At 35.8% G+C, this 24,201-nt stretch overlaps 1 protein-coding gene across 1 annotated transcript in view; it reads left to right on the top strand.

Annotated features, from left to right (window-relative positions):
- LOC122813882 (nuclear factor 7, ovary-like) overlaps window positions 1–24,201 on the top strand; it is a 294,417-nt gene that overhangs the window by 32,359 nt on the left and 237,857 nt on the right. The window lies entirely within an intron of this gene.

The following is a 24,201-nucleotide window of genomic DNA, read 5'->3' as shown; positions in this document are numbered from 1 at the left end:
ATTCACATTGGTCTCCACTGACCTTTTATGATCGTAAGTGATCCGTCTCTTTCTTGTCTGCAGTGAATCTTGTTAAGCATAAGCACTTCTCTCTCTGATTTAGCATTCTTGTTCTGCTACTGTAGATGTGTATCCCATTATTTTTAAACTCCTTTCCTGTACTGAGTGACATTTTTGACCATCTGTTCCTTTTCTGCATAAAGTAGCCACCTCTTAAATAGGCTGTTTTGTTGGTTAGGTAGTTAATGTCCCTTTTTTATTCTCATGTACCCCATGGATAACACATTGTGATCAGGCAGTCTCCCATGAGAGACTGGTAGTTTGTTTCTCCGGTATGTTTTATTAACAAAGTGTGACCTGCTAAAGGTCTTGTCCATATTTTATAGATAAAGAAACTTTTGCTTCATTAAAGTAATTTCTCAAAGTCACAGTTTGAAATCTGAGAAATAAACCCAAGCCTGAAAGGTGCAGTTTATTTACAGCTTTTTAAAATAAAATGCTACTCCATATTATCGTATGTTTACCTGCATTGTTCTTAACACCATAAATAGGTCTGCTGTGTAAAATGTTAAGCAAGCATTAAGAAAGGCCTGTCACCATTTATAATGTTTGTATAAACTGTTAAGGCAGAATATTTTAGCTCCATGTTGCTGTGTCTTTATTAGAATTCTGTGTATTTCTAACAGTTGTAGTTCACAGCATACTGACATTTATTTAGAATAATTTTTGCTCTACTGTGCTAGGATGATATTGAAAACATGTTACTGTTTTTTGAAATTTTGAATTTAGTGATTATCTATTTGCTGGTCTGACACAGACCGTATTGGGTGGTTTATTCCCATGTTCCTCCTGCCTGAATTATTTGGCCTAGATGAAACTGTTTAGTTGTTAATCATCTGTTAGAAATAACTATCCGATAACATTTCCCTGATTTGTTGTTTTGCTGGAATTATTTGTGGAGGGTCCCCAGTTCACTTTATCTTGCTGCACTTGGGTTTGCTTTTTCTCCTGTACCCTTGCCACATTCCTGCCCACTGTACTTTATTTCCTTCATACATAATACTTTTCAACCCTTCACTGACTTATTTTTCCTCTAATTTTAACCAGCCAATCATAAGTCATTACTAACTTGCTAACATCAGTAACTGACCAAAACTTATTTACCATAAAAGCCTTTCAAGCCAAGTCTCCAACAACTGATTCATATATACTTTTTTCCTCTCGTTCTGTTAGGCTACTTTGAAAATTCATATTTTAACTCAGAAGAAGTCTGCTGCAACCTTACCATTCTCATACCTTCTAGCACAAACTTCGAACCCTGTTATGTTTTCTGTAAAGCATACCAGTTTAGTTCCAAATTGATTGCTAGAAAGCATTGACGTCTGCCATCACACATAAACAGAACCCTTGCCTGTAAACAAATCATCCCACATCATAAAATTATTTCCTGCAGATAAACAAAGGAAACTACCTCTACGACCTCTACTTAATTGTGTTTCTTCTGCTTGCTAGCAATATCACACAAAGCCATGTCCCTTCTCCACTGATCAACAGTTCCCACTATTTTGAACTCCCACCTTTAGAATCTCTGTTAAATGCTGGTAGCAGCAAAAAGTACAACAACTTGACTACATTCTGTGCATAAACAGCACTGATACTGTATTAGTCACCAAGTTGTGCCTTAAGGACAATACTACAGATGTAAACACCACTTGTTTTTTACTTTTTTTCCACAGGATACCTCTGCATGATGAGCTCCAGGCCTGGAATAAGATCTGGTGTAGGGGCCGTGGTCCTGTATAAGTCCTCCATAACACTTAACCAGTGCTGTCCATTTAATGGCTCTAATGATCATGATGGCTCTAATGATCATGATCCCATCTGGGTATCCCTAACCCCTTCCCTAGAAAAGCATATCAAGCTTTTCTAAAACATGTCTTACCACCTCTGTAATTAAAAGAAATTATAAAACCTTTAAAGAATGTATAGTTGATTTCACTCTTTCCATTTTTTACAATACTAGGAGAATTTAGCCTCCTTGGCCCAGTTTGCAATGATGTTAGTTGATTTCTAAAGCATGTAGGCCTTTTGCAGTGAGCAAGCTGGGCCCATTGTAAATCAGACACATGGACATTTCATAATCTAATAATATTAAATAATCCACAGTCACTCTCTTTCCTTTTAGTCTTCCCCCTTTCCACAATGAGTACTACCCAGAATTTTCCCAGTCATTGGGATATCCTATCAATTGCTACATGTAAAAATTCCATCCTGTTTAAAACTGCAAAGTAACATGGGGATATTAACAAACTGATGCAAAGTCGCTGCTTAGGTATGCAGCTCTGCACAGAAGGTCAATTTAAAGAAAAAACGTGGTTCTTGGTGCCAAAACTGAAATTACAAAGAAGGATAGGTAACAGGAATAAGGTAAGAATGAGCTGGAGGTGTGCAAAGCTTCTCCACAAGAGGAACAAGAGTGAAAACTGTTCCAAAAGTCAGTGAAAGTAGCTGAGGATATAGAACAACAAGGACAGTTGTACACCAGCAACATGAAGTGGGAAAACAAAAAGAAATAATCCAAAACCAAAAGGTAGATAAGTCTGCTCTGAAAACAGAGATGCAGTTACATAATAAGAAACTATAGGACCTGGAAAAAATAGGATGGCAGAATAATAAACTGGTTGACCTTGACCTGGAGACTAGATCTATATGCTACAGTATCTGAATATCAGCCATAAAAGAAAATGTACCTGAAGGGATAGCTGGGGAACTTGGAATGTTGTATCCAGCATTGCAGCCAAGTCATTGTTATTTACATCATTTGTTCAACGAGCCTTGATACTTATAGTATGTGCTTGTGACCAGGCTGTTTTCATGATGACAAGCTTCTGTTATGTCTGCAGTACAAGGTGCATTGCAACCAGATAAAAGTATGAAGGGCTGCAGTAAGCATCATAGGTACAAGAGCACATATGGCAGTCATTGTGAATCCTCGTGCACAGACCACCAAGCTATGCTGCTGATGTATTATTGTAACCTAAGGCAATGTGTATGCAGAGAAATGTCCTATAAAAAGGAAACGGTCAGTGATGGCCAAGGGTAGAGCACTGAGTGTGTAGGTCAACAGAAATGGGCAGAAAAAACTGCAAACAGAGGTGTTAACCAAAGAAGGGGCAGAAAACACAGTGAAGATTGGGACCGGACAATGCATAAATGTAGATTTATGCAAAACTCAGACAGGACATACAGGATACAGTAATGTAAGATGATGTACCATCCTACATGTGCAAACAGTGTAATGTTGTAGTGAGTATGCCTGTGTCATTACATGAATGTTATTAAAATGAAAATAAAACCTCGGAGGGGATCTGATCTGTAAACCGTCTCCAATTGCATTACACTCTTAGCTCCATAACAAGGTGAATTCAAGCTGGACTAGAGTGAAATATTCAGGAAAAGACACTTCAGGGGGATGGCTCTGTTAGCAGACTGATAATAGAAAAAAAAAAACAACAGGCCTCAGTGGAATTGAATTCATGATTTGATTTTCTCCTAGTCTTCTAAGTAGTCTTTCAGCATGGTGAGCCACAAAAGAATGCTATACTGACTTTTTTGGGGAAAGACACTTCAGGGAAATTCCTCTTTTTGCAGCATAATAATTGAAAAAAGGCAGGGCTCATGGGAATTGAACCCATGGCTTGTCTATTTCCTGTCCTTGTAAACAGTCAGCACAGTATACAGCAGAAGAATTCATACGGGCAATTTTAGGGGAAAACCGCTTCAGGACAATGGCTCATAGGTGCATAATGTTGTGTGTAAATCTGAAACAATAAAACATGCAACCCAACTCTCTACCCACTGCAATGAACAAAGTGAAACAAGTCAGAATTTTGACTGTTGAATATAAACTTCACCCTGTTTCACATATGCAAACTGTCACAGAACAGAGCTCAACTCGTATGTGCAACTGATGGTAGACATTACCAATATACATGACGTATGTCTCAACTCGTATGTGCAGCTGATGGTAGACATGCCATAGTACATGAGTATGATATCTGTTGGACTTTATCGTTGCTAGACAACACACAGTGTCATTTGTTGATGGTTGTACATGTGCAGCTGATGGTAGACATTGCCAATATGCATGACATATGATACATGTTGCTATACAACAAGCAGTGTCATTTGTTGATAGTTGTACATGTGCAGCTCATGGCTGACATTACCAATATACAAGGCATATGATACATGTTATTAGACAACAAGCATTGTCATTTGTTGATGGTTGTACATGTGCAGCTGATGGTTGACATTGCCAATATACAAGACATATGGTACATGTTGCTAGACAACAAGCAGTGTCATTTGTTGATGGTTGTACATGAGCATCAGTGATGCTCTTCACCACCCATCATGCAAATTTTGATACCACTTGGTAAGGGTGACCGTATAACTGACATGGGCAATTACAGACCTAGAAGACTCATCTCTAAAACCACAATATGCATCATAACTGACCTCATATATTATGATCTCAGGACTTTTTAAATATTTTTATTGGTTGTTCTTTATTGCCAGATGGTGTTAATCATAAAAGAGCAAATTAATTTCTAAATTAAACATCAAATTAATTGAACGTGTATAATCAGTTTTGTTTCTAAATGAAAGTTAAACATTACAAATATTTACAGTGGTGCCAGTGTTTTGCAGTATTTTCTGTCTTTTATATTACATCTTCTTGAAGTCTATGATGATTCAGAAGATGTAATGTTTTATTTCATCTTCTCTAGTACTGATATCAAGAACCTTAGGGTTTATCCAACAGTTTGGCTGTGTGAAGGGTAATTCTTGTCTATTCAGTCTAGTAATCTTCTTCAAAATTGTTACTAAGGCTGTAGACAGTGACTGTGTGGTACACGTGACATACCTTGATGCTGTTCCCCATGCTGGTATCATACAGGAGCTAAATTATTTATTTTATTTTACATTTGTTGACCGTGAAAGTCTGACTGGATATTTGTCCATTTTCAGCAGAGGCCCGGGGAGAAAATTTCCAAATGCAAATTAGATACATCCAAGTACAAAAATACTACTAATAGTAATAATACGAGGTACAATAGAATCAAATGTACAAAAATACTACAGATAGTAATAATAATACGAGGTACAATAGAATCAGATGTACAAAAATACTACTACTAATAGTAATAATACTAGGTACAATAGAATCAAATGTACAAAAATGCTACTACTAATAGTAATAATAATACGAGATACAATAGAATCAAATGTACAAAAATACTACTAGTAATAGTAATAATAATACGAGGTACAATAGAATCAGATGTACAAAAATACTACTACTAATAGTAATAATAATAAGAGATACAATAGAATCAAATGTACAAAAATACTACTAGTAATAGTAATAATAATATAGGTACAATAGAATCAAATGTACAAAAATACTACTACTAATAGTAATAATAATACGAGGTACAATAGAATCAAATGTACAAAAATACTACTACTAATAGTAATAATGCTAGGTACAATAGAATCAAATGTACAAAAATACTACTAGTAATAGTAATAATAATACGAGGTACAATAGAATCAAATGTACAAAAATACTACTAGTAATAGTAATAATAATACGTGGTACAATAGAATCAAATGTACAAAAGTACTACTAGTAATAGTAATAATAATACGAGGTACAATAGAATCAAATGTACAAAAATACTACTACTAATAGTAATAATAATACGAGGTACAATAAGTAGAATCAAATGTACAAAAATACAGGTACAAAGACTGTGACACATACATTGTAATGATGAAGGAAAAACATAGCTTATTGCAACAAAACATGAGAACAGACAGGGCAGTAAAACAGATATGATTATAGTTAATAAGCATTTGGAAAATAACTCTGTCATGTGCATTGACAGTAAGAGTAAATAAAATGGAAGAGAGAGGAAGAGGAGAAGAAGAATAAGAAAAGAAGACGAAAAGAAGAAAAAAACTTCTATTTAGTACAGATAAGTACCAGTAGAATATCTTTAAGGTGCAAAGTGGAATCTACTGTGTTGTATGTGGCATTAGTTACACTAATTATTGAATACAATGCCGCCTTCAGAATGTATCCCACTTAACATATCAGCTGAAAGGTGGTCAGAGGCATGAAGTCCATAAGCTATCAAGAGAGGCTGCAAGTTTTCTTCTTTTATTCAGTTTGTTAGAAACATTTAGGGGGAGTTCTGTTTCACTTGTCACATTATTAGAGTCCTGGTTGTCGTAGACCACCTGTTTCTCTACAAGTCCAATATCTTCACCATTGCTAAAAGCACAGACCTAAACATTCACTAACAGATAAATAAAACAAGGTCAGGATTAGTTTAGAACCCAGTACCTCCCAAAGTTTCTCTATTAGTTAAGCAGTGAGATTCAGTATCTTCCTATAGGTATACACAAATTTACTCTGGGATTGGCTGGTATGACCCTTCTGAAGTTACAGGATAAGGTGGGATATTAGGAAGGTGTGAATGGTGATAAGACTAAGTAGCCTTGGAATGTCTGGGAATCTATTTTGAAGTATTTCCTGAAATTTTACAGAACTGCTATAGTTTTGGCAGTTACTCATTAACGTCAGCTGTACTAATCACACCTGCAGTGCTGTTTGCATTGCCTGCCTTGTCCAATTTAATCTAACACTGCTGGAAAAGCAGACTATACATATCACTTCTGCTGTACTACACAGTGGTGGATTTAGGCAGGGGACAAGGGCACATGCCACCCCCTTTTTAAAGCTGCACTGTGAGCTAAAAAAAAAAAGATATGCACTGCACTGTGCTTTTGTTAAAATCAGAAAAATCTGCCACCAAAATGGTGCATTTCCAGTTCAAATTAACATTTTTTTTAATTTTTGCATGAAAGATGCATTAGAGATGCAGTTGGAGGTTGCAGTCAGGTGATCTATAGGACGATCCTTAATTGCACCTCTAAGTGCATCTCCACTGTAGTGAGTGAAAGTGCATTTGATCACTTTGAGGATTTAGTTGATGGTGAAACAAATTGTATGTTTTCAGACTAGCACCAAACTGCACAGTTGATTGACATCCCGTTCAAGCATTCAAGTAGAACTGCTGCAGTGAGTGCGGACTAGTGTTCAGATTCAGAAACCGTGACGCAGTTTATTTTCCTTAAATGGAGAGTATCAAAGTTGGGAGTCTCTGAAAAACGTATTATTTTACATACCAATAGATAGTACATCATAAACACAACACCTAGTTCTTATTCCTCTTTTTTTTTTGTACTAGCTTTTATCAGTTTTGTTCTTCAGAGTGTCCTGTGCTCACTGTACTTCAGTAATCCCTCCCACAATCGGATGTCACCATTTTCTCATTTTACCTTCTCATCTTCTAATTAAGTATGCACTTTAGTGACTCCCAGGACTGTTATTATTCCCCCAGAAAAACACAGACTGAGCTAAGGTTTGCTCTGTTGTGCCTTGCAGGTATTTAATTATATGAGCATGTTAAACTGTCCAGCGATTTTTCAATCTTACAGGGAACCTTGGTCAGAAAAAGCATTATTTGCGGTTTGCCATTCTCATAGAACTCTTACTTAACCTTTCAAATAAATAAATATTAATTAAAATACATATTTATATAATGAGTCAGAGCAAAGTACTGCTGAAATGTTTATCATTAAAATCAGCAGCTATTCTAATCTGCTAAAACATTAGCACCTATGCATTCATATGCACTGCAACATTTCTAAGCAGGTTTATAACATATTTGTTGGTTTGTTTTACCTTACTGGTGATTTACATTTTATAACAAACTTAAACTGAAGGATGGCATCTGGCTTTCCTGCATCCCTGACTTTTTTAAGCTGTCATTTCAAGAAAATGCAAAATCAGTGCTTTTATCAGGGTGCTGAATTGCATGAGTTGCTACCGTTCTCAGTTAAACCAATTAATTATCCCCAGATTAATTACATATTTGGACAATGAATGTCCTTTTAGGTATAGGGCTGATGCCATCATAGAAGTGATAAAGGAGTCCATGCTGTTTCCCAGTAACTGCCACACAGAACCACCTTATCATTCTCTGTTTCCACTGAAGCCTAATCTAAGGGGTTGAGTACTGTGTGTCTGCCTCTGGTGGACTTTTTATACATTATATATATATATATATATATATATATATATATATATATATATATATATATATATCACTGTAGATAATAGATATTTATAGTTTGTTTTTAAAGTATTATTCCAGCTTGATTTTATGCATATTCCTAAATATGTAAGGGTGTCATTTGCCCAGTTAAAATTGTTGTGCTTTCTTAATAAAGTGTCTGCTTTATTTATTAATAATGTTTCTCTTTTGGTGTGATTAATGCTTAGGCCTGAAACCTCTTCAAAAACTTGCAGGGATTTTGTTATATGATCTATAGAAGAATCTATACTTCCAATTGTTAGCATGATATCGTCTGCAAAAAGTTGTATTTTGGAATTGTAATTTGGACAAACGGAAAATCCCCTTATATTACAATTTGCTCTTATGTAGTTAGCTAGAGGTTCTGTTGATAAGGCAAATAATAAGAGGGGGGAGAGTGGGCAGCCTTGTTTAGTACCTTTTAGAATGTTGAGCGGACCTGATAAAAAGCACCAATTTTGATGTATGATATTGAGTTTACATATAATCTGTTAATTATATCAATAAAATCAGGGGAGAAGTTATATACTTCTAATACTTTAAATAAATAGGACCAATATATAGAGTCAAATGTCTTGTTTAAGTCTAGGCTAATAATTGATAGTTCTTTTTTTTCTTGTTAGCATCTTCTACTATGAATATCAGCCTGATAACATTATCTTGTACATTCTATTTAGGATGAAGCCTGTTTGATATCAACTATTAGGTTGGGCATCAGTTGATTTAATCTGTTATCTAATATTGATGTAAAAAATTTATAGTCCACATTTAATAGTGAAATGGGGATGATATGAAGTTACTAGTTTGGGGTCTTTGTCATGTTTTAGGATAGGGGAAATCATGGCATATTTCCAGGAAGGGGATGAGCTTGTCTTTTTTCTAAATTCCTCAAAAACTTCTAAAAGTAGCTTTAATGTATCGTCTGTGAGTACTTTATACATTTCTCCTATTAATCCATCTAATCCTGGAGCCTTATTATTCTTAAGACTTTGAATCCTCTCTTTTAGTTCACTTAATGTTATTGGTTTGAGAAGTTTGGTATTCTGTTCTACTGATAATTTATTGCCTGTGTTCTCATTTAAGAAATTATCTTTTAGGACGTTGTTGTTAATATTTGGATTTGTGCTATTTATTATTTTGTGATGCTTTCTGAAAGTCTCAAGAATTTCTTCTACATCTGTTATAATTTTAGTTTTATTTTTACTTTCATCCATAAATTCCCTTATATGTTTGACATTGGTTACATTTTTTTATTTCACAGCTAATCTATGCATGTTTTTTGGGTTAACAGAATAAGACTGTATTTTGATTCTTTCTAAATGTATTGCCACTTTGTGATTAAGAATTTCCATGTAATCCAGGTTTAATTGTTTCAGTTCTGTATTTGTGTTTGTCTTTATTGTTCAGATTTATTTTTAGTTCATCACTTTTTTATTGTATTTTCGATAGCATACTATCCCATTCCTTTCGTTTGTTTAGATACCAGGTTTTGATTTTACCAAAAAATTAAGATTTCAGGGTACCCAGACAATAACTTTAGAAATACTATCATTGTCATTTATGTCTAGAAATATTTTTATTTCTTTCAGTAACCACGCCTTAAACCCGGTTAGTTTAACAATGTATGCTGGTATTCTTTGCCAGTATACTAAATGAGTAGATTTCATGTTGATTTTAAAGAAAATAGTGTTGTGGTCAGACATTGGACAAGAGCTAATGAAAACTTCCTGAATTTTTGAGAATAAATTGTCCGCAACCAGTACCTTATCAATGGTAGTTTGAGTACCAAATCTGTATGAGTAATGTGTGTATTTTAGGGATTTGGGTTCTATTTTTTTCATAAATATCTCTTATGTTTGAATTATTGATGAAGTTATTCAATCTTTTAGCAGGTGCAGATATCTTAAAATTATCACATTTAGTAATGTCACTTCCAGAACGAATACAGTTAAAATCTCCTGCATATATTAAATCTCTTTAGATTTGATTGCAAGTAAATCAAGATATTCATTCGCTGTTGCAGCACTGATACTGGGAATTTAATAAGTGTTGGCTAATGTGATTAGTTTTTATTTATTTCTAGAATAATTAAGCAGAACATGCCATTTTTGTCTGAATATGTGTTAATTATTTTAGGTACTGGTAATGTTTTCCTTTATAATATCATGATGCCTCTTCTTTTGGTCTGAAAATGAGATTCTGCAAGTATAGAGTAGCCATTGAAAGTCATCCTGTTCAAATCTTCTTCTATTGTATGTGTTTTTTGCAAGAATGCAATATCTACTTTCTTAGTTTTCAAACATTTGGTTACGCTTCCACTCTTTATAGAGTTGCTGAGTCCATTTACATTTAAGGATATGCATTTATAAGAAAGCATTCCAATAGAATGTCTTGTATAGTAAATATTCTGTTATGAACATAACATGAACACTGAATATAACTGTAAAACATTTAAAACTATTTACAAGTCTAAACGTGGAATATTTGATTCCTGGTTAGATGAGAAATTCATCTACTCCACCTTCATCCATCCTAAGAACAGTAATCTTCATCCGTTCTGTGCTACTCCATTACAATAACTGTACAGAATGTAATAAGAAAGAAAAAAAGAAAAAATAAAGGGCTACTCCTCAAAATTATTACCGACTTGAATAGTAAAATATCAAAATGTGTGAGATTAAGGTTAACAGATTATTTGTGGTAATTATGTATATTAAAAGTAATTATCTTTGTACAACCAAATCTGAGAATTACCTTAAAACAAAAGACCTGTGTGTATTATTACAGAAGTAGAAAAATAGTAATGCATTTAAGTAGCTTATGTTTAACTATGAGTCTAAAAAATTTTCAGATATATTTAATAAAAAAAAACATGGAACTATCAACAATTTTAAATAAAAGCTATTAAGATTTCAGATAAACAATAAAGTTAGGCAGATCACTTAAATCCGTACTTGGCTCAGTAGCCTGCATCTATATGGTGTTACTATTTTCTATCATTAGAAAAGCTGGATGATGTTAAGTAAAATAAATCTCTAAAATTATATCTATTTGCAGTCTGTGGAATCAGCAGATTATTTACTGTTTTGAGATGCGAGAAGAGAGCAAAGCATCTGACAGAATACCATGCCAGCTCAAGCAGGAAACACAGACATCACAAAGAAAGTATCTCATGCGAGAGTGTGAAACAAATCCTGTAACTATATGAAATGAAAGCCTACTTTGTCTGAAAAATATAACTAAAGGGACTATAACCTTTTTGTAATGTAAACGTCTTGTCTTCTTTGAGTAATACATAAATGTACATCTATTAAACTAGAGAACACAATAGCTATCCAAAAACTACTAAGTAACTCTCCGTGAATTAATGAGAACAGGTATTGCAAGTCTTGGCAAGAACAAGGAAAGAAATTACTAATACCTGACTCTTGTACATAATGTATTGGGGACAACTATAAACATGTATGTATACAAATGACACAAACAACACAGTAATATGCAACATTTAAGCAGCAAATGCTATAGAAACAAAACTAAAGTAGGCTTGAATATCAAGTAGCCATATATACTGTTATGCAAACATAATGTAACAGGTTGCAAAATTGCTGTCATCAATAGAAATATCTCAGTACATGTGTAAGAGTGATCACAACAAAATGGAATGAGTGCACATATCTAGGTACGTATTATAAGGGTGATTGTGTGCCAGTCATATAGGGCCATACCTATGTATATCAAGGTAAAACAATGCATATGAACTACAAATGTGTACAAAAGTTCATGATTACTGACCTGTGCATATATATCTTAGAATAAGCTATGTTCAAAAAGGCTAATTATTAAAGCTAGAAAACAAAACAGGTATCCAAAAACTAGTAAGTAACTCTCTCTGTAAATTAATGAGAGCTGGTACTTTTTTACATATTGTAATTAAATAAGAACCTTGGTCTTTTAGAAGCATACATATCTTACTTTGATCAGGCTGGGGATACAGGTAAGTCAGTTAAACTGAAGAACGCACAATAATTGTCATAAAAAGTAAAGGAAAAAAACATACAAAAAAACTATTTCTCTATGGTAAATATTTTCATTAACTGAACACACAAAAGCCTTTCTGCAAACCTATCTGTAAGCTTCATTTAAATGCTTGTTTAAATAGCTGCACTATTACAAGTGATTAAAACACTGAGTATGTATTGTAACAAGGTCAAAATATCATTTACCATAAAAAAAGTTTTCTATAACAATATGCAGCATTTAACACTTGCATAGAGTAAATCCTTTCATTTATTGATAGTCCTTTTATTCGCTGTGATTCTGTGGCATTAACTTCCTTGTTCTCATCAGATAACATCATCTAAGTGTGTTGAGAGGTCAAAGGTCACCTTGCACATCTATTCGCGCCATTACAGTGATGTAATCAGCTTACAAGCAAGCAGGAAGTGTTCTAGGCTCGAGAAAGAGTTCTTTTGAAGCTTTTTGAATTTTTGGTGGCAGAATGCAGCATGAATGTATTTTAAACAAGTAGATTATGCTCAAAATTTTTATGGCTCTTGTGCATAGCAAAAAAAAAAGCAGGCAGAGAGAGTTAAGTAATACAGTAAGATGTTTAAAATACTTCTTTTTAAACAGTAAATCTGTACATTTTAAAGCTCTCCTTCCCCTTCCACTTCCCTCAATTTTAGCAGACTTTTTTAATGTAAAATTAGCACTATTTACATATTAAATAAAGACATTTCTGCTATCTATCTCATGTTGATTTATAGAGCCAAAAGTCTGTGTGGCATGTTTGTATGGTCACAACAGATGCATACATTATGTAGAAATCTTACTATAACTTTATATGATGGGTATGATGTGCTAATAGTAATAAGTTTAAAAGGAAGTGGTGTGTATCATTTGTATATTGTGTGAAGTTGTTATTTGAGCGCTTTTATCAGTTACTAACTACATCTGTGAGATTAATAGAAATGTGTGAATGTACAGGAAAGAAAAATATCAATAAGCGCTGCCTAGCAATGATATGTTACAACTGATGTAATGCATAGCCTGCATAATAAATGTTTGCTGTAAAGTGTTTATAATGCTGCAGCTTATTTTTAAATAAATATTTAAACAAGTTTGTTTATATTAAAGTACTTAGAAACTCTATATATTATTATGCAAAATAACAGGAGAAGAATGAAAAATAAAGGAATGGAAAAAAAAAGAGAGCAGGATTGAGAAATAGAGAAAAGTAAGCATGAGTGTGTATGTGTATAGATATGTATATATGTATGTATATATATATATATATATATATATATATATATATATATATATATATATATATATGTATGTATGGGATCACTACGTAATCAGTTTGCAATACCGAATTTCAAGCTTTCGAGACTATATAGCCGAAACCCCTAATTACCGAAAGACCAGAAGCGTGAATTTCAAAATCCCGATCATCAGGAGTTTGACATTCGCGCTTCTGGTGTTGCGGTATGGTGGAAGGTCAGGTAAGTATCTATGTTTAAATGTGTTGGTTAGGGGTTTAGTGTGTAAGTGTGTGTTGTGACTGTGATGTGTGTGTGGGAGGGGAATGTAGGTGTGTTGTGGTGTTTCATGTGTTTGTGTATGTAGTGCGACCTTGGAGTTAGAATATTTAAGTAGATGGGTGTGGGGCCACATCCCCCCACATGGGGGCTGCTGCTTGTCTGTAGTTTAGGTTTGTGTGTTTGTGTTCTAGGGGAAGGTGTGTATATGTGTGTGGTGCATGCTGAGTGTAGTTTTAGATAGTTTGAATTTCGCGTTTTGAAGTTTCAGTATTTTAGTGTTTCGGGTATTTGGTCTCGGGATTTTGGGCGTCGGTAGTTTGGGTTTTCGGGATTTAATAGTTATATATATATATATATATATATATATATATATAAATAAGTAGAAAGTTTGTACCTTATGGTTTCATTTGTTTCCTGTGTTTTCAGAAGTATTGTTTGTTAGTAAGTTTTAAGAGTGATGGTTTTAAAACTATTTCCTCTTAATCTTCTTACTAGATTTGTCAACTGTACTTATTTTGCCATTAGTAGCTTGTCTTTTCAGACTGGGCAAAGAAAGGTCAATTTCTTCTACTTTCTCCAGTAGTTTGCTTTTCCTCACAAAGGCTGATGCTTCTTCAAGAGAATTGAATATTTTTGATCATCTGAAAGGGTAATTTTGACTCTGGCTAGAAACATAATCCGGGCTTTAATGTTGGCTTTTTTAAAGTCTTTAATAAGTGGGACACACGCTTTTCTCTTTGTGATCACAGTGGAAGTGTAATCATTGTCAATCTTATATTTTTCCCATCAACTTGGACTGGATTTCGTGACCATGCAGCTCTTGGTATTAAGTCTTTATCTTGTGTAGATAGGAATTTTACGATGATGGATCTCACAGCAGTTGAATTTTTTGATACAGGGACCTGTGGGCTCTCTCGATTCCAAATGATAAAGCTTCAGGGAGGTTTAGTATTTTTGGAAGCCAATCATTTAAAAAGATAATCATATTATTTCCTTCCATTTTCTCTGGAACTCCATAGATCCTAATGTTGTTTCTTCTGGATCTACACTCCAGGTCTTCCACCTTTTCTAGTAACTGATTATTTTGTTTTATTAAAACAGTTTATGTGGTTATCATTTTCCATTTGTCTGCCATCTATTTCATTTACTGATTCTCCTATAGCTGCTATTTGGTCAGAGTGAGTAGTAATAATTTTCCTTAAGTCATCAATTTGTTTTTTACTTTCTTTCTTCATATTTTCCCTAATCTTCTCTAAATCATCCATTTTCATATAAAGATCTTGAATGCTGGTAATTATTGTTTGAAGTTCCTTTTTGATAGTGCTGTCTTGTAGAGATGTCTTCGAGTGACTAGTAGCTGTTTCAGTCTGTAACTAGTGACAGAACTTCTGACAGGGAATATGTTGGTAAATAACTGATAAAATTAAGATTTCTTCTGATAAAGTTGTTCATAATATCAAGATGAGTAATTGTGAAAAAAATTCTTCGATATTTTTTGAGTTAAAATAGAAAAATCCTGTCAAAAAAAAATAATTTCAGGCAGTGCATCAAGAAAGTGCAGCTAACTCCTTGGCATCTTGGCCACACCCTTCAATTTTTTTTGACTGGTTGGGAAGTAGCTGGGTATGTTCTTGTGTGAGGTAAGGTATGTTTCTCAACTTCTATGGACTTTAGCAAAGTTGACAATTCATAGACATAGTGGAAAGGACAATTTATCAAAATTTTTATCATTTTTAAGAATGTTTAGTTTTGGTGGCAACTGGCAAATCATAATTTATTTATCATATAGGCTTTAGTAGGTTTCATAATGTCTGAACTTGATTCCAGTCAGGGCAAGTGTTATAAGATATTCTCTATGTTTGCTTGGGCAGTGGACACATTTTTTGTAGAGGGTATCTACAATCAGCTTAGTTGAGGAAGGCAGCTGCTAGCCATACTTATTCAAAATAGCTGCTGGACATTACAGGTAAGTTGTATATTTTTATTCTTCGGAGATTCTTATTGACGCTTTGAATTAATACTGTTGGATGTAATCGATGAAGGATATATATTTATTGAACTTTTTGTTAACATACATCAGATTTTAAGTGAGGTTACACTTTGTACTCTGATTTTTATTTTTGCAGTTTTTACTGCACTTAGTGTGGACAGTTTTTGCTTCAGGGATTTATTTGGTTATGTTAGGGCGGGTAGTTTCTTTCTAATAAGTTGGATCTGTCTTAAGTTGTATGCTTATTTGATAGCTAGTCATTCTCTCTCACTTTTCATGAAGCTTGAACATGCATTTTCGCATTTGTGTAGTTATATAAGATTTTACATGTGTGTTTGTCCTGTTTGGTATGTATATCTGTGTGTCAATGTATTTGTAAATAAGTGTGTGTGTGTGCGTGTGTGCGTGTGTGTGTGTGTGTGTGTGTGTGTGTGTGTGCGCGTGTGTGTGTGTGCGCGTGTGTGTGTGTGTGTGTGTGTGTGTGCGCGTGTGTGTGCGCGTGTGTGTGTGTGTGTGTGTGTGTGTGTGTGTGTGTGTGTGTGTGTGTGTGTTAATGTTGCCACTATGTATGTGTGTGTATGTGTTAATGTTGCCACCAGAATCTCTTTTATAGAATTGTAGTTTATTGTGGTGATGTATATCATATTAGTGTTTAATGTATATTATCAAAATTTAAAGGAAAAGTGTCAAAGATCCAAGTTTAAAAAATACTGCTTTTTTGTAGCAGTGCATAGTCCTTTTACTAAAAAAACACGTTTTACATTTCTTCTTTAACATCAAGGCAATTGAGTCTTGTGATGATTTATGCCTTGCCAGTACCCACCCTTTGCCTGTACCCCTTTTTCTAAGAAGATTATGCTAGTCAAGCCCAGGGTGAATTTATGGGTGCCCACTCAATCAACTAGGACTTGTTTCAATAATTATAGTATATCACACTGTTTAACTGGCAGGGGGCAGTCTGTTTCAGAGGTGGAGGAAGTGATGTGTGTTGAATTTGTCTCTCCATCACATTTTATTTACCTGTTGGTGAAGATTTAGGTGCCTTGTTCTGGCATTTGTGGAACTAGTAAACTTGTGGAGATGCAAAAGATCTAGGACAACTGTATCTCTCATGCCACAGAGGCAAGGCATTGATCTTCCTTCAAGAGTCTAATAAAGGGGCAGTACTTCCAGTGTCTCTCAGGAACTCATGGTCATTATGCAAATGATCTTAGGAACTTATGGGTTCCTTGTAGTTGGTTGGTGAGGTACATCCTGAAATGTACATTGTACTTAATTGGCTAATAAATGCTGAATGTAAAGTGACATTGTCCTCTTTAGATCTGAATGACATTCTCTTGGCAATTAACTGCACTAACTAGAAGGATTTTCTGACAACTGTGTTTTACCTGATGACTGAATGAAAGGGAATATTCAATTCAAGGCCCATAACAAACTTTTCATTTTGAAGTGGGCTTTTGTTTGTGCTTTAGGCTGACAAAAAGAGTTGCCTACTAAATGAGACCATATACTTTTTTGAATTTAATCTGAGCCTGTTTTCAGTACACTAGTTATTGGTAAAGGGTACGGGAATCTGGGGGGGCTGACAGTAACTCACTGTTGCAGTCATCTACAAAGCTAGTTAGCCAGAGATCCGTGTTTACAGCCGCAGATCAAAAAAGTAAATGCAAAAAAGCATTCAGATACTGAGTTCTCAGGTCAGGACCGATTGCCTTCATTCTTCCTGATAAGACAATTCCCACTGGCACTTTGAGGATTCGGTGTTTTTGCCAGTCTGCTATCCCTCTTACTATCATCATCGTCATCAGCCACATTTTTCCCATTTTCTACATGGGGTTGGGGTGTCGTGTTACCGTCGCCTTCTTTCTCAAGTCATTGCCTTACTCCTGCCTTCTTCGACACTCATGCCTGACTGGTGCTGATGTTCTCTCACACAATCCATCCACCTCTTTCCTGGATGCCCTTGTTTCCTCTTATTTTCTTTCTGTGTGTCCCAAATCTTCTTCACCAGATTGTGTTCTACTTTTCTGCACATGTCCAAACCACCGTAATCTGTTCTCTTTGATCTTCAATTGGAGCTACTTTGGCTTCTACACTTGTGTCCTCATTTCTTCATCTTTGTCATATCTGCTGTGTCCTCATCTGAGCCTGCTGTTCACCCTGACTTCATTTTCCTTAATGCTATTCTTACTTCTTTTAGGATTGGCTCCTCCCCTTCTCTCATCATAGGCTGTGTCCGGGACAGTACAGCTTCTGGGGTTTCTTCATTCAGAAGCTACTGAAAGTATTCCATCCATCTTCCTTTGACCTGTGGACTGGTGAGGTTGTTGCTGGCATTCCTTATGAAGGGTGTCTGACTGTCTTCTTTATCTTTCTGTCTGTCTTGTAACCTGATATAGTTTCTTTGTGCCAACTACTGAGTCACATTCCAAAAGTTGGTAAAGTGCCTCTGATGCCCTGTTCTTTGCTATTGCAGTGTCTTTCTTAGCTTGTTTGTTAGCTAACTTCTATTCCTTCCTAGCCTGGTCCAGCTTTTCCACCTTCCATTTTTTTGTGAACTCCTTCTTTCTTTTGATGACTTCCTGAACTTTTGCCTTCCACCACAACTTTCCTTATGAAAAGAGAAGTGCCTGTACCTTGGAATTACTATGCCTGTGTGATTCATTGTTGATACCTTTCTGCACCTCGTTTCTGATAGTCATAGTGAAGTAGGGGGAGGAGGTATGAGGTCAGGTGTATCATTTTTGCTGTCCAGATTTTTGGTTATATGTATCTGCTTTCCAAGAGCTTTTGTCTGTATTTTTGATGTCTGCAGGTTGAGAGGTATGATGACCTCAGTTTGTTTAGGTATGCTTCATGCATTGCTGGTGACATGAAAGGAGGTTGGTATTGGGCTAGTATGTTGTAGATTATCTTATTTACATTAACGATATATGGATTATTTGTAGGTCGTTATTTCACTGTATGAGTAGATATGATGGCGTTCTGGGGGTATATAGATAACCCTCCACCAGCCATGGGGACTTGTAGAGCAGACGATTTGAATGAGTAGTGGGCATTGAGGTTAGGCAGGAAAGGTGTGTTCTCAGCACATACGATGTCATCATACCTAGCTAACCATAAATGTGACACAGTCACTTGAAATCACTTTTATCCCCTGTCAAATGATGTGAAAAGTCTGAATGTGAAAAAAGTGATACTGATAGTGGCACACAATGTTTTAATAGCCACTAAGCAAGAATAATCCAGATCAAGCACACATCACAGCTACAGGTTGGCACCACCTAATCTTCAAAGTGTCTGACTGACTGAGTGTGGAAGGGAATAAAACACAGCCTATCCACAACCACCCCAGCTGTCTACTACATTTGTTTACTGTACTACAATTATATTGGGTATCAGAAAATACCTTTTAGGGTTAAATATTAGCATGAACATTGTATTAGAGGTCATGCATACATTCATCTGTTTATCAACTGAATGTATATTGCTGTCTTTTCACATGATGCATCTTAAGGTGATCTTTACACACCCCTGAAAACCAGTGTTCCACTTTCTCATTCCAGCCCTGGTACTTGACTAACCAGACTGTGCCCCACCCCCATTTACATATTCCTGGATCTGCCACTGCTACAAATCAGCTGCTGTACTGAATTTGCATTATTCAGTTCCTCGTTTATGCGCATTAATTCAGAAAGTGACTTCAGCTGAGTAAGAGATTCAGTTGTTGTTTTCTTCTTCAGTTGAAAGACATTCCCACATTTAATTTTCCTTTTTGCCCTCAGCACAAGGTAATAGCTGTATTCCTGTTGGTAACCAGGAATGTGGCATCTAATTAACTAACTGCTGGTGGGCATTAATGAGTTAATTAAAAAATACGCAATTCTGCATACAGACTAGAGTTAATATAACTGCATTTTTAAAATACTGATATGTAATATTAGCCTTGAAATTTATGTCCTTATTTTTGTGTCTGCATGGTTGGAATTTTTCAATTTGTCTAAAACAAGATCAGCAATGTTCTAATATAATTAAATAAAAATAACAATTACATTCTGCTGTTCATAAAGTATGGTGGCCAACAATCACTGTCATCTAGTTTTATAAGCGGTTTACTTTATTAAATAGTTTACAATTTCTGTCCTCTCCCTTTGCAGCTCTGTACCTTAAACACTTCACCCATCTTGGGTCTTTCAGTTCAAATCACAAAAACACACTTAAAGGGACACTATCTCGTTCCTGAAATAAAATTTCTGCCTCGGTCCGAAGATCCAACATTGTTAATCACTGAACTAATCCCCTTCCCTTTTTTGACATCGGTGCTGATGTCACAGTAATCCAACCCACGGCATTAAGTTACATTAAAAAGTTTATGCAAAGCTCTGTTCCAGTCCTGCTTTTCTTCCGTCTGAAATAAGAATCTCCACATTCTGTTCCCTGCTTCAAACAGTGCTTCCTGCTTCTTATTTGTTTGTTTCAAAGTAGCTTGAGGTAAATATTGATGTAGACACTTCTTTCTTTTCTTTTTTATGTACTACTACCAAATTGAAGATTGCAGTAAAACTGAGAAGTATGCCAGGCGTAATCAACTTTTCGGCAGGGAGTAGACAGTCTTTTACAATTAGTTAACATATATTTCTTTAGTTCACATGCTAAAATTCTCCTGCTTTGACCCTTTCTACAGACAGCTACCAGTACAGCAATGATAAATCACTGTTCACTCAGTTCTTGAAACTGCACCGGAAAATAGGAAAGCTTGCACATTGAGGGAACCAACATTTATCGTACGGCTCTGTGTCCCTTTTACTGTTTTTGTTTGTCATCTTACTATTAATACATTTAGATTTTTTTGTATTTCAATGTGCACTTTTTATTCTTGCAGGGCATACCATGGCACTCATTCCGTTATTGGTAGCTCGTATTATTTTACAGTATTCAGTCAACTGCAGTTCACAGTTGCAGTATGCAGGACTGCATGAATTTAAGAGACCCTTCTTAAACTCCTGCACTGTTGCTCGTTTCTCCTTAGAAGCATTTTAGGACCAAACAGGGCTGTAGTGAAGAAACTTTAATGATAGCTCTTAACCAACATGCTTCTTGCTCTCACTGAGTGCATGGTAATCTGGGTAAAGTTTGATTATACATATTTTATATATGACAGCTGGCTACCAGCATTCCTTTGCCAGTCATGTAATCAGTGAAACAGTGAGCTTTTATTTTTTTTCAGCTCTTCAGTTTTACAAGTATTTTTTTTTATGTTTGTCACAAACTAATGTAAGCCAACAGCAATTACTGGTTCTAAAATCTATATTGTAGAAGGAGGCTGCAGCAGGACGTAAGTACATTTTGGAGTGGCAGCCTTATGTTTGTTCAGCGCCTTTCTGTTTACGCTGATGGAAACACTGCAAAGCATTCAGTGCAAAACATTCTGAGTTAGGGCACATTGTTGTAGTCATAGCTGTCATATGTCCAGATTTTTGCAGAATTTCCTGATTTTTGACTCCCACTTTTGTTCCATTTTGTATAAATTTGTAGTTGTTTGTCAGATCGCTGGCAAATCACTGTGGTTAACAGCAGTCATTTGTTTACTCGGAGTTAATATCTATTTGAAAATTCATGCCCATGCAAAAACTGTTATTCAATCAAGTTTTTAAATTTGTAAGAACAGTATTTAACAGGTGTCCTTGGGCCTTGGTCCCCCCATTATTTGTATCTTTGTCCAGATTTCATCCTCAAAGAGGTAAAGGTTAGAATTTCAGGACTTGTTTCGGTGCCAGTGAATATGGAACCATAGCAGCTATGGCTTGACTAAATAATGTAACTAGCTCTCCACAGGTTCCCCAATAATGTTTTTGCCTCTTTAATAATCCTTGAATGGGTGGCGCAGTGGTGCATAGGTTATCGTTATCGCCTAACAGCAAAAGGTTCCCCAGTTCAATTCTTGACTGGGGAACCTTCTGTGCGGAGTCTGCATGTCCTCCCTGCATTTGTGTGGGTTTCCTCTGGGTGCTGCGGTTTCCACCCACATTCCAAATTCATGCGTCAGGAGTGTGTCTCCCGTTGGAGTCGGACTTTCCCGGTAAAAAAAATGTTAAATAATTAAATAAATTGAATGCCATCACATAACAGGTACTTCAGTAGCTGATTCCTGTAGTCTATCAGCACAACAGTTCTTAGCATACCAATATTCCAGACCTCATACTCTGTCTGCTTTTGCATATTCTTGCTAATATTAGTGATACTGGACCTCAAACCTTGTATAAATACATTGCTTATGGGTACAAGAGATTTTATACTGAGATTGTTACAACCTTTATTATTACAATACAAAGATGCAGAATTCTATAACTCCATTCAGGACATTGTTTTAATTTTGAAGTTTTACTGCATTTATTTATGTTTTCACAATAATGTTGCATCAGTTTAAATGTTAACGTTATGCAAGTCTGACTCTGCGGCATAGAAGACTGAAGCCTTGACTACAGTCCCAGTGACCTGAGACTAATTATCAGGCATAAGTACTAACAGAAACCATTGGGAAGGGTTAGAAGTTAACAGAAAACACAGGCTTACCTTTCCAGTGGTGGGGAGGGGGCAGAAGGATTATGCCTGGGTTCCACTGCTAAGTTCCACCTGTCTGAGGGCAGGCACTGAATTGTGAGGACACCTGACCTACCAGACACAACATTTCGGCCTGCCAGACAGTTAATTTCATTGCAGCCAGGCACAATCATGTGTGGATGTTTGTATTTGGGGACCTATGTATTTCCTTTTTCAACACGGAGTTGGTTAACCATCATGGAGAGAGAGAGAGGCAAGCAAAAAAAAAAAAAGTCCAACCACAGAGACAGTCACCTGCTGCTGATATTTGCCCTTCACTGCTGGCTGAAAGTTAGAGGCTCAGCTAAGACAACTCTTCCATGGAAAGAGTTCCCTCTTTTGATTGATGTATGGTGCTATAGGTCATGTATGACAGGGGAAAGGGTCATTTCAAGGCTGGAAGATCAAGGCTGGAGAGAGTACCAAGGATGCCTGTATTTGGTTGATATTTGACATGGTTTTAAGTAAGTGGGTGAGTGGGACAGCCTGTTACTCAGTGGCTCACAAATATAATAAAAAATAAAATGAGAAAAAAATTAGCATTACTCCTTTATTATTTCAAGAAACAGCTATTTAACAGTACATATGAAAGACTGTATTTTTTATTGATCTGCGACTTTGACTTTGCAAAAAGGTCATTTCCAAACCCAAGCTTGCACTGTATCTCTCTTCATATTGTTTCCAGAATATGCTGCTCTTCCCCTACTTCCATTTCATCACTTTCCATCCACTGCTGTAAACTCTGCACCAAGAATAACTTTTTTTTTTTGAATTACAGGTCCTAAACTTTGGAACACCATTCTACATTTACCATACCTTTTTCTGTTGTTCCTTTTTTCAGAACAGTAATGAATGACCACTTCAAAACTAATACCCATTGTACATACCACAATGTACGTACCAGTGACATTGAGTCATCTAACAGGCATTCATACTTCATTAACTTGTGTTCACAGACATCCATTTTAAAGGAACTTGAGTGTTACACTGTAACCACCCAGTCACCAAAATGCTGAAATAAAAATAAATAAGTTCAGGCGTTCTTTCTATCACATTCCTGACAAAACTGTTAATGACAGGACTGCATCAAATCTTATATAATTTGATATTCTTGTTACTCTGCAATGTCTGTTTCCTCCCACATCCCAAAGACGTACTGTAAGTGGATTGGACACTTTACATTGGCCCTAGGCATGTGTGTGTCCCTTCTGTGGAAGGTTGGGCGCCGGGCTGGCAACTTGACACCGTAAAACTCCACTGCCAATCATGTGCAGACAGGTGATCCGCTGTGGTGACCCCTAACCAAGAAAAGCCGAAAGAAGATGAAAAAGAAGTATATGCACCTGATTTCTGTTGTTTTGGTGCACTGTATGTTTGGAATGATTGCTGGCAGAGGCATAACCCTGATCCACTATCCTTATTTTCATACTTTTTTTTTTTTTTTTTTTTTGAGGTGGTTGGGGAGTGGTAAACCAAGGTGTTCTGCCCCCCCCCCCCGAAAAAACATACATAACGTAGGAAACGATCTCCAGTTATGTAAAACATGACTCCTTTGTATTTTTTATTTTTTTTTTGGTGGGGGGGGGGTTGATGGGCAGAACTCATTGGTTTATCTCTGGCTCATTATCCAGCTGCATAAGTGAAATTATAAAGCCTGAAGTCAGAAAATAATTACAGATATTTGCGTTTCAGACTTGGTGACCATTCGGATATTAGAAAATTCATGCAAATGCTAAACCTGTTACTCCATCAATGTTCTATTTTTTGTTTCAGACATCCGACTCTTCAGAAAATTCATGCAAATGTTAAACCTGTTATTTCATCCATGTTTTAT

This window comes from Protopterus annectens, chromosome 10.part0, assembly GCF_019279795.1.
Source record: "Protopterus annectens isolate FY-2018-M chromosome 10.part0, PAN1.0, whole genome shotgun sequence".
NCBI classification, from domain to species: Eukaryota; Metazoa; Chordata; order Ceratodontiformes; family Protopteridae; genus Protopterus; species Protopterus annectens.
The sequence above is the reverse complement of the archived record's forward strand: the minus strand, read 5'-3'. Positions and strand labels throughout refer to the sequence as shown.